General features: G+C 46.4%; 1 non-coding gene across 1 annotated transcript; it reads left to right on the plus strand.

The window, feature by feature from the left end:
* Nucleotides 1-7333: 7333 nt before the first annotated feature.
* TRNAC-GCA lies at nt 7334-7409 on the plus strand. Its single transcript has one exon. It is a non-coding gene; the product is annotated as a tRNA-Cys (tRNA).
* The last annotated feature ends 1571 nt before the right edge of the window (nt 7410-8980 follow it).

The raw sequence follows: 8980 nt of genomic DNA on the forward strand, positions 1-8980 counted from the left end.
ANATAACACCACTAAAAATAAAATTAAAAAGGGTTAAATATGTGAATAACAAGTTATTACCTTATTGAAAACTTGTAGCAGGAATTTGATAAAAATATATTAATACTGGCCAAATGTATTGTATTAATTTGGTAACAAGGAATTTTGCATTACTTTATATTTAACATTATTTTAAAACTCTGCTGTATGGAATAAGAAAAGCCCATGTTTCAAATATTACTTAGTGGTTAGGATTAGAAGCAGAGAATGCGTTTCTGTTGCTTGGCAACCATATCTTCAAGAAAGTTAGGAATAATTCCAGCTGTTGCATTCCTGAAGGGTTAAAATAATTAATTTACTGGATTTAAAGTTTTTACCTTATTTTCTTTTTGTTTCTTGTTTTGTTCTGTTTTTATTGCTTTATCTTTTGGAGGTTTCTGTAAAAACTATAACTTTTCACTTTTAAAACAAAGAGAAAAAGTAGAAGTGAAGAGAGGCGGGGGGAAAAAAGAGGGGGTAGGTGAAGAGCAACCTAGATAGGTAGCGAGACCTGAGCCAAGAGACATTAACTCTATCAAGGCATTTGAAAGTACAGACAGCAGCAGCAAGTTTAGCAAACTGAGAAAACATATAAAGGACAAAACTTAACTGGTATGTAAAAATATTTGAGAAAGAAGGTTTTATTTTCAGATATGAGCGTGGAGTGTGGTTTCATGGGTCAAAGCAATTGGGAACCTGCACAGTTGGGAATTGCGCACCTGTTTTTTATTCTAGTTTTGAGAGGAGATCGGGGGTAGTTACCTGCTCTTGTAAAACCTGAATTTGTTCCCCCAGTGTCTGTTGCTTTTGTGTGCATGCCAAATGGATAGTGGGAGTGCCCTTTTTTGCTGCAGTTAACTGTTTTTGGGCAACTCCATGTATTAATGCATCAATTCTAGGTGTTAACCCGCTTACTTTCAGTTTTTTACTTTGAAATTCTTTTTTATTCACTCCCCTGCGATCGAGTCGCAGCTCCTGTCTCCTAATGTGCTCTGTGAACTGTTCTATTTTTTCCTTCATTTGATTTACCAATTCAATGAGACAATTGTCTGCTACTCTTTCCTTCTGTGCATTTACTTGTCCCATTCTGGCAGGCACCAATCTAGGTTCCGGTTTAAGTTTAACTGGAACCCGGCTTTTATCATAAGGTGATGGTTGCAATGCAGTGGACCCAGTTTTATGTTTTAATTTTACTAGGACCACCTCTTTCCACTTCTGTCTCCATTCTTCAGGCACAGGGTAGCTACCTGAAGCCTGCTGTTTACCACCAATATTTATAACAGGGGACGGCACATGTATTTTTTGTAGGTTCCTTACAGTTGTTTCCAGTGTTTCACTCTGTTCCTGTACTGGTTGTCTCTGGGCTGCTTGCCACCCTGCAAGGGCGGTGGGAGCATTCCAGGGCTGTGTAGCTTCTTTTGATTCTTTTAACTGTTTCTTTGTTACTGTTACTTGCCGTGCTTTTTCCATTACTTGTTTCAGCCATCTCACTGCCATAGACAGTAGTTGCAGAATTTTTGCTTTTTTACTTTTATTACTATTTCTCAGAGCCTCGGATTCTACCATCGCTCTATATATGCCAGTCCATGTTTCCCCACTCTCTTTTTAAAATTCATATGGACCCCCCCCTTACTGGCAATCCAGCAGGGTCCAGGAGTTATCAAACTCCGTGGGGATCAAAAGGGAGGGGATCAGGGGGTTCCCTAGCTCGAGGTTTGCTGCCATGTTAGATTGCGATTCTTGCCACGGCAGGTTCGCTTACTCACCAGATCAGCGGTCGGAGTCACCAGTGTTGTCAGAGGTGTTGTCAGATGTGTTGTCGTTAGATGCTACCAGTGTGGTGCTCTGCTCTGCTTTGTCCTTGTTGGTATCACTCGGTTGCATGCGTGTGTTCCCTCTGTGTGCTACCCCAGCTCTGCGCAGATAGCTGACACAGCAGACCCGTAGAGAACCCCCAATGACCACAGACTCTAGTAAGGTGCAAAGTCACGTCTGCTAGGTTTATTGCGATCTTGGACACAATGGCAGTTCCCTGTAGGTTTCTTAGCCTAACTCAGGGCATACTACGAGAAAGTGCCTCTTGGCAATGGACTCGGCTCAGTCAGTGGCGGGACTTTCCACTGCCCCCTCGGCCGGACAAAGACATCGCCCCAAGGATGCATTCTTATACACAGGTACAAACAAGTTACACATCACTCCTGACGTATTGAGGTACAACCCTTCTACGTAGCAAGGTACAACCCCTCTACGTAGTAAGGTGCCGCCTCTCACCTTGTACATGTTGGTTTGAACAAAACAACTCTATCCATCATATTACCCTTTTGCCCCTGTCATTGGGATGGGTCAATCTGTTCCTTGTTATCTGTGTGAAATGTGCAAGTATGTGAATGTTCTGATCTCTAGTGTTCAGTACCTTTTAGGTACATATCTTCTTGCAGCATCAGCCCTTTCCTTGCCAGCTTCTGTGAGCAGGGCCTGCCTCTGGCTCAGAGCTTCACTTTGCTTTATGTTAGCAAAGTCTTGGCCATTATTTTAGTTTAGGCTTCAGGCCTCATACCGGGCCTCTGATACCAAGGTTTATACTGGGCCTTTATCAGGGCCTTCACTTACTACACAAGGACTTGGTGCCCAGCAGTGCAACAGAAGGCAGTGGACAGAGCCACCCTCTCCTTGAAGCTCCAGCTCATTAAACCATATCTTGAATCAGTGCTGGCCAATGAAAGATCAACATTGCTTGCTATTTTAGCAGTTGAAAATCCCATTGGCCAATCTCTGGATCTCCCTAATGCTGCGCTTCAGTTCATGAGGGCAAAGGCGAGAAAAGCGACCTTTGAACTAAAGCACTAGGGTTAACATCCTAACGCTGTCTCCTCCTGTAACACTAATACTGGCCCACCCTGTGCTGGTGACAGTTCCATTTCTAGATGTTAGTACAGTTCAGTTACTGTCAAAATTAAAAAGTTTTTCTATGCTCAGAGGAAATGAATTTGTTTTTTTACTTATACATGGCATGAATAAATACAGGTTTACAGATCCTAGCCTGCAAATTGATTATCTGATATGACAGAGAGAATCATGCATCCACATTGTGCATCAAAATCATGAAATGAGCTACAAATGCAATGAAAAAGAAGCTGTTGAAAAGTGTAACATATTGGGGAGCGGGCACTGAAGACACTTCTTGCCTGGGATGCCACTTGGTGTAGGGGAGGCCCTGTGAGGAAAAGCAGGAGTTAGTGTCACATGCCTATTTTCAGGCTGTAATCTGTGGGCACCCTGGTCTGGGGAAGGGATCGCAGTAGCCCAGGCTCAGGGCTGGAAGAGGCCCCCGATTGAGGGGGTGGCTGCATGGTGTACAGCGCTCTGATGTCTCACACAATGTGTCTCACTCAAAGCCTCAGCTCTGCGTCCCCAGAAGGCTCTTGCGCTGCCTCTGCTCCTTTCACATTCTGTAGCAAGGTGCAGCAGCAAGAGTCAGGGATGAGCCATAGGGCACTAGGTGGGAGGCAGAGGCGTCAGGAGCCCAGAGTGTTTGCCCGTCTGGGGCATTTTGGCTGAGACCTCAGGGACACATTGTGAGGTAGACTCCCAGGCATCTGTATGAAAGGAGCATAAGGACGTAAGAACAGCCAGACTGGGTCAGACTGGGTCCATCTAGCCCAGTTTCCTGTCTTCCTGTAGTGGTCAAAGCCAGGTGCTTCAGAGAGAATGAGCAGAACAGGTAATCATCAAGTGATCCATCCCCTGTCACCTATTCCTAGCTCCTTGCAAACAGAGACTAGGGACACCATCCCTATCCATCCTGGCTCAGAGCATATCCTCCATGAATTGATTTAGCTCTCTTTTTGATCCTGTTATGGTCTTGGCCTTTACAACATCCTCTGGCAAGGAGTTCTGCAGGTTGACTGTGCGTTGTGGAAAAAATACTTCCATTTGTTTGTTTTAAACGTGCTACCTATTAATTTCATTTGGTGACCCCCTAGTTCTTGTGTTCTAAGAAGGAATAAGTAACACTCCTTATTTACTTTCTCCACATCAGTCATGATTATCTAGCCCTCTGTCATATCCCCCCTCAGTCACTTTTTTTCCAAGCTGAGAAGTCCCAGTCTTATTATTCCCTCCTCATCTGGCAGACACTCCATACCCCTTTTCTGAATCTTTTCCAGTTCCAGTACATCTTTTTTTAAGATGAGGCCACCATATCTGCATGTGATATTCAAGATGTGGGCGTACCATGGATTTATGTAGTGGCAATAAGATTTTCTCTCTCATTATCTATCCCTTTCTTAATGATTCCCAATATTCTGTTTGCTTTTTTGACTGCCGCTGCACAGTGAGTGGATGTTTGCAGAGAACTATCCACAGTGACTCCAACATCTCCCACTTGGGTTGCAACAGCTATTTTACGTCCCATCATTTTCTATGTATCATTGGGATTATGTTTTCCAGTGTGCATCACTTTGCATTGATCAACATTGAATTTCATCTGCCATTTTGTTGCCCTTTCATCCAGTTTTGTGAAATCTGTTTTGAACTCCTCACAGTCTGCTTTGGTCTTAACTATCCTCAGCAGTTTTGGATCATCTGCAAATTTTGTCTCCTCACTGTTTAGCAAATCGTTTATGAATATGTTGACTTGTCCTGGTCCCAGTACAGACACCACCAGTTACCTGTTTCCATCCTGAAAACTGGCCATTTATTCCTACCCTTGGTTTCCTGTCTTTTAACCAGTTATTGATCCACATGAGGACTTTCCGGAAGTGAAAGTAAGCCGGTATGTTCCGGTATGGGGTACCAGCAAGAGCCGGTATGCTGTGCCAGCCCGACCCGGCTTCTCCAGGCTGGTGATTTAAAGGGTCCAGGGCTCCCTGCAGTAGTCGGAACCCCGGGCCCTTTAAATCGCCTCCCGAGCCCCCCTGCTGGAGCCCCAGGGAGCAAATCACTGCTGTGGAATGCTGCTCTCTCCCGTTCTGTGAACACAGAGCAGGGGTGGCAGAAGCTTCCTTATAGTGGTGGGGGGGAACCGTTGTCCGAACTGTGGCACCCCCATGACACCCCTTCCCTAAGGACCCCCACTCACAGCACCTCTCCCCCCGAGACCACACCCACAGAACGCCTCTTCCCCAAGACTGCACCCTTTCCCCCCCTCCATCATTTGTCCTAATGGCCAGTAAAGAGTGGTGGGGCCATGGCCCTCTAACCCCCTGTTCCAGCACCCCTGACACAGAGCTAAGCAGGCAGCAGTGTGTGCATGTGACAGAGAATGCTGTGCTGAGCTGAGCCAGTGAGAGAAGGGGGACTGATGCCAACATACTCACTCTTCCCTAACACACACTATCTTCCCCACACCCCACACACACACACACACACACTGCAGTTGAAAATCTAGTAGAATGCCCATAGAACAATGGGATAGAGAAACCTGCATCAGGTGATGCTGTACCAGCCTGTGAGGCATTGCAAAGCCTTCCCAAAGCACCCTGTTGCACAGTGAGATAGCTACCCACAGTGCACTGCTCTTTGTGGTGATCCAAGAGATGCTAGCATAAATGTGCTCTAGTGACACAGGTTGGACGTGCAACTGCTGTTCAATTAAAACACCTTCACTAAAGCCACATTACCCTTTCATATAGGCATAGCCTGAGAGCAAGACAAGACCCAGCTCCATTGAAACTGGAGAGCCACAACTTCCTCCATAGTTGGCAGGATTTGAACCTGCACAGAGAGACCCCAACGGGCTTCTAGCCCATCATCGTAACCACTCAGCCACAACTACTTGTTTGATATGGGGTTCTCACAACACTCTAGTTTTGTTCTCTCTGACTGATCAGTTCCAGTTGTTTCCTCAGACCAGCTTCCACAACACGCACACTGCTGTGCCATTGTGTAAGTGTGTCCATGGCTGAAGAGCAAGAATTTCTGCTCATTTCCCTTTTAGCTGGAGCATGAGGAGAGTGTGTTTGTGGTTAATGATGTTGCTGTAGCCTATTGTCCATTTCCTGCCTTGATCATTCAGACAGTCCCTTTCCTGTGATATCCCTAGTACATCAGTAATTGCAATAGCAGAGAGCAGGTTTTCTGTGGGCACTGAGCTTTGCCAGGTGGTTGGTGACTCCTTTCTTTCCTCACCCTGGAGTAAACTCAGCTTTTATTCCATCCTTGATGTTTCAAAGAATAACAAGAGATGACCAAAGAAAGAGGTGGACGGGGGGCTCTCAGGGGAGGGGCAGAGACGTTCGAGAGGTGGGCAGGGCAGGGGAAGGTGCAGAGAGGCATGAGTGGTGAGCAGGGCAGTTCTCAGGGGAGAGGTCAGAGAAGTGAGAGAGGTGGACAGGGTGGGTCTCAGGGGAGGGGGCAGAGAGTTACGAGCGGTGGGCAGGGCTGGTCTTAGGGGAGGGGTCAGAGAGGTATGGGCAGCAGAAAGACCTTAGGGTAGGGGGTGGGGAGGCACAAGGAGGCCTTCGAGGAGAAGAGGAGCCAGCAAAAGGTGGACCAGCAGGCCTCAGCCAAAGAGGAGGAGCAGGGGTGGGAAGTGGCCAAATGGGAGTGAGGGCAGAGCACAGGTGGGGCCTCAGAGGGAGGAGAATGAGCCAAGGGGGTGGAGTGGGCAGGGCCGCCCAGAGGATTCAGGGGGCCTGGGGCAAAACAATTTTGGGGGTGCCATTCATAAAAAAATGTTGCAACACTCTAGAATAATATATTCTCATGGGGGCCCTGTAGGGCCTGGGGCAAATTGCCCCACTTGCCCCCCCCCTCTGGGTGGCCCTGCCCTCAGCCTCTCCTCGTAAGTCCCCTGCCCCCTAATCATTTTTGTTGCCCTCCCCTAGACTCTCTCCAATTTGTTTCTGTAGTGGAGGGGCGAAAACTGGATGCAATGCCCCAGATGTGGCCTCACCAGTGCCGAATAGAGGGGAATAATCACTTCCCTCGATCTGCTGGCAATGCTCCTACTAATCCAGCCCAATACGACCAGTTACCCATATTGAATGCAGACCCAGCAATATTTGATCAATTGGTTACTGTCCATTCAGGAGGTTATTTCCTACCTATTCATAAAGAATGAAGATGCTCTAAGCAGAGGAGAGAGAGCTGTCCCGTCTGTGTAGTTAATCCATCTTCCTGAGAGGTGGTAGCTATGTGACTAGGGGAAGGTATGTGAGTGGGTATGTAAGCTGTGGTGTCTACATGCATCTATAAGTTTAATCAAACCCCATTTTTAAAAGCACTGTGGTCTGGGAACAGAACAGGAGATCTCTGAGGCAGGGCCTGTCCTTCAAAATCTTTAAGATCACTGACTTACCTCCACAGCAGTCATGGGGGTATAGCTCAGTGGTAGAGTGTTTGACTGCAGATCAAGTAAGTGGTCCTTGGTTCAAATCCAAGTGCCCCCTTACAAACCTCTTCCTTCTACAAAAATAATTGCATTTCCATTATGTTTAGGAGTTCCACTAAATAGGGATCCCTGGAATGAATGGAAACACTCAATATTTTCCTGTGCAAATGCATAAAAACCTAGCAAACATGTGCCTCCACTGAAATCAGTTCCAATCCTCTAAAGGATTAGAGAATCCTTATTGAGGTTGAAGCAAAAAAACATCCCGATGTGTAGAAAGAATAGTAAATATGGCAGGCGACCAGCTTGGCTTAACAGTGAAATCCTTGCTGATCTTAAACACAAAAAAGAAGCTTACAAGAAGTGGAAGATTGGACAAATGACCAGGGAGGAGTATAAAAATATTGCTTAGGCATGCAGGAGTGAAATCAGGAAGGCCAAATCACACTTGGAGTTGCAGCTAGCAAGAGATGTTAAGAGTAACAAGAAGAGTCTCTTTAGGTATGTTAGTAACATGAAGAAAGTCAAGGAAAGTGTGGGCCCCTTACTGAATGAGGGAGGTAACTTAGTGGACAGAGGATGTGGAAAAAGCTAATGTACTCAATGCTTTTTTTGCCTCTGTCTTCACAAACAAGGTCATCTCCCAGACTGCTGCACTGGGCAGCACAATATGGGGAGAAGATGACCAGCCCTCTGTGGAGAAAGAAGTGGTTCGAGACTATTTAGAAAAACTGGAGACCAGCACATGTTTATGGAGCTGGATGTGCTGCATCCAAAGGTGCTAAAGGAGTTGGCGGATGTGATTGCAGAGCCATTGGCCATTATCTTTGAAAACTCATGGTGATCGTGGGAGGTCCCGGATGACTGGAAAAAGGCTACTATAGTGCCCATCTTTAAAAAGGGAAGAAGGAGGATCCGGGGAACTACAAGCCAGTCAGCCTCACCTCAGTCCCTGGAAAAATCATGGAGCAGGTCCTCAAGGAATCAATTCTGAAGCACATAGAGGAGAGGAAAGTGATCAGGAACAGTCAGCATGGATTCACCAAGGGCAAGTCATGCCTGATTAACCTAATTGCCTTCTATGAGGCGATAACTGGCTCTGTGGATGAGGGGAAAACAGTGGATGTGTTATTCCTTGACTTTAGCAAAGCTTTTGATATAGTCTCCCACAGTATTCTTGCCAGCAAGTTAAAGAAGTATGGGCTGGATGAATGGACTGTAAGGTGGATAGAAAGCTGGCTAGATCGTCGGTCTCAACGGGTAGTGATCAATGGATCCATGTCTAGTTGGCAGTCGGTTTCAAGCAGACTGCCCCAAGGGTCGGTCCTGGGGCTGATTTTGTTCAATATGATCATTAATGATCTAGAGGATGGTGTGGACTGCACCCTCAGCAAGTTTGCAGATGACACTAAACTGAGAGGAGTGGTAGATACACTGGAGGGTAGAGATAGGATACAGAGGGACCTAGACAAATTGGAGGACTGGGGCAAAAGAAACCTGATGAGATTCAACAAGGACAGGTGCGGAATCCTGCACTTAGGACGGAAGAATCCCATGCACTGCTAAAGACTAGGGACTGAATGGCTAGGAAGCAGTTCTGCAGAAAAGTACCTAGGGGTTACAGTGGAC

Source organism: Gopherus evgoodei, unplaced genomic scaffold, assembly GCF_007399415.2.
Source record: "Gopherus evgoodei ecotype Sinaloan lineage unplaced genomic scaffold, rGopEvg1_v1.p scaffold_105_arrow_ctg1, whole genome shotgun sequence".
In the NCBI taxonomy this organism is placed as follows: Eukaryota; Metazoa; Chordata; order Testudines; family Testudinidae; genus Gopherus; species Gopherus evgoodei.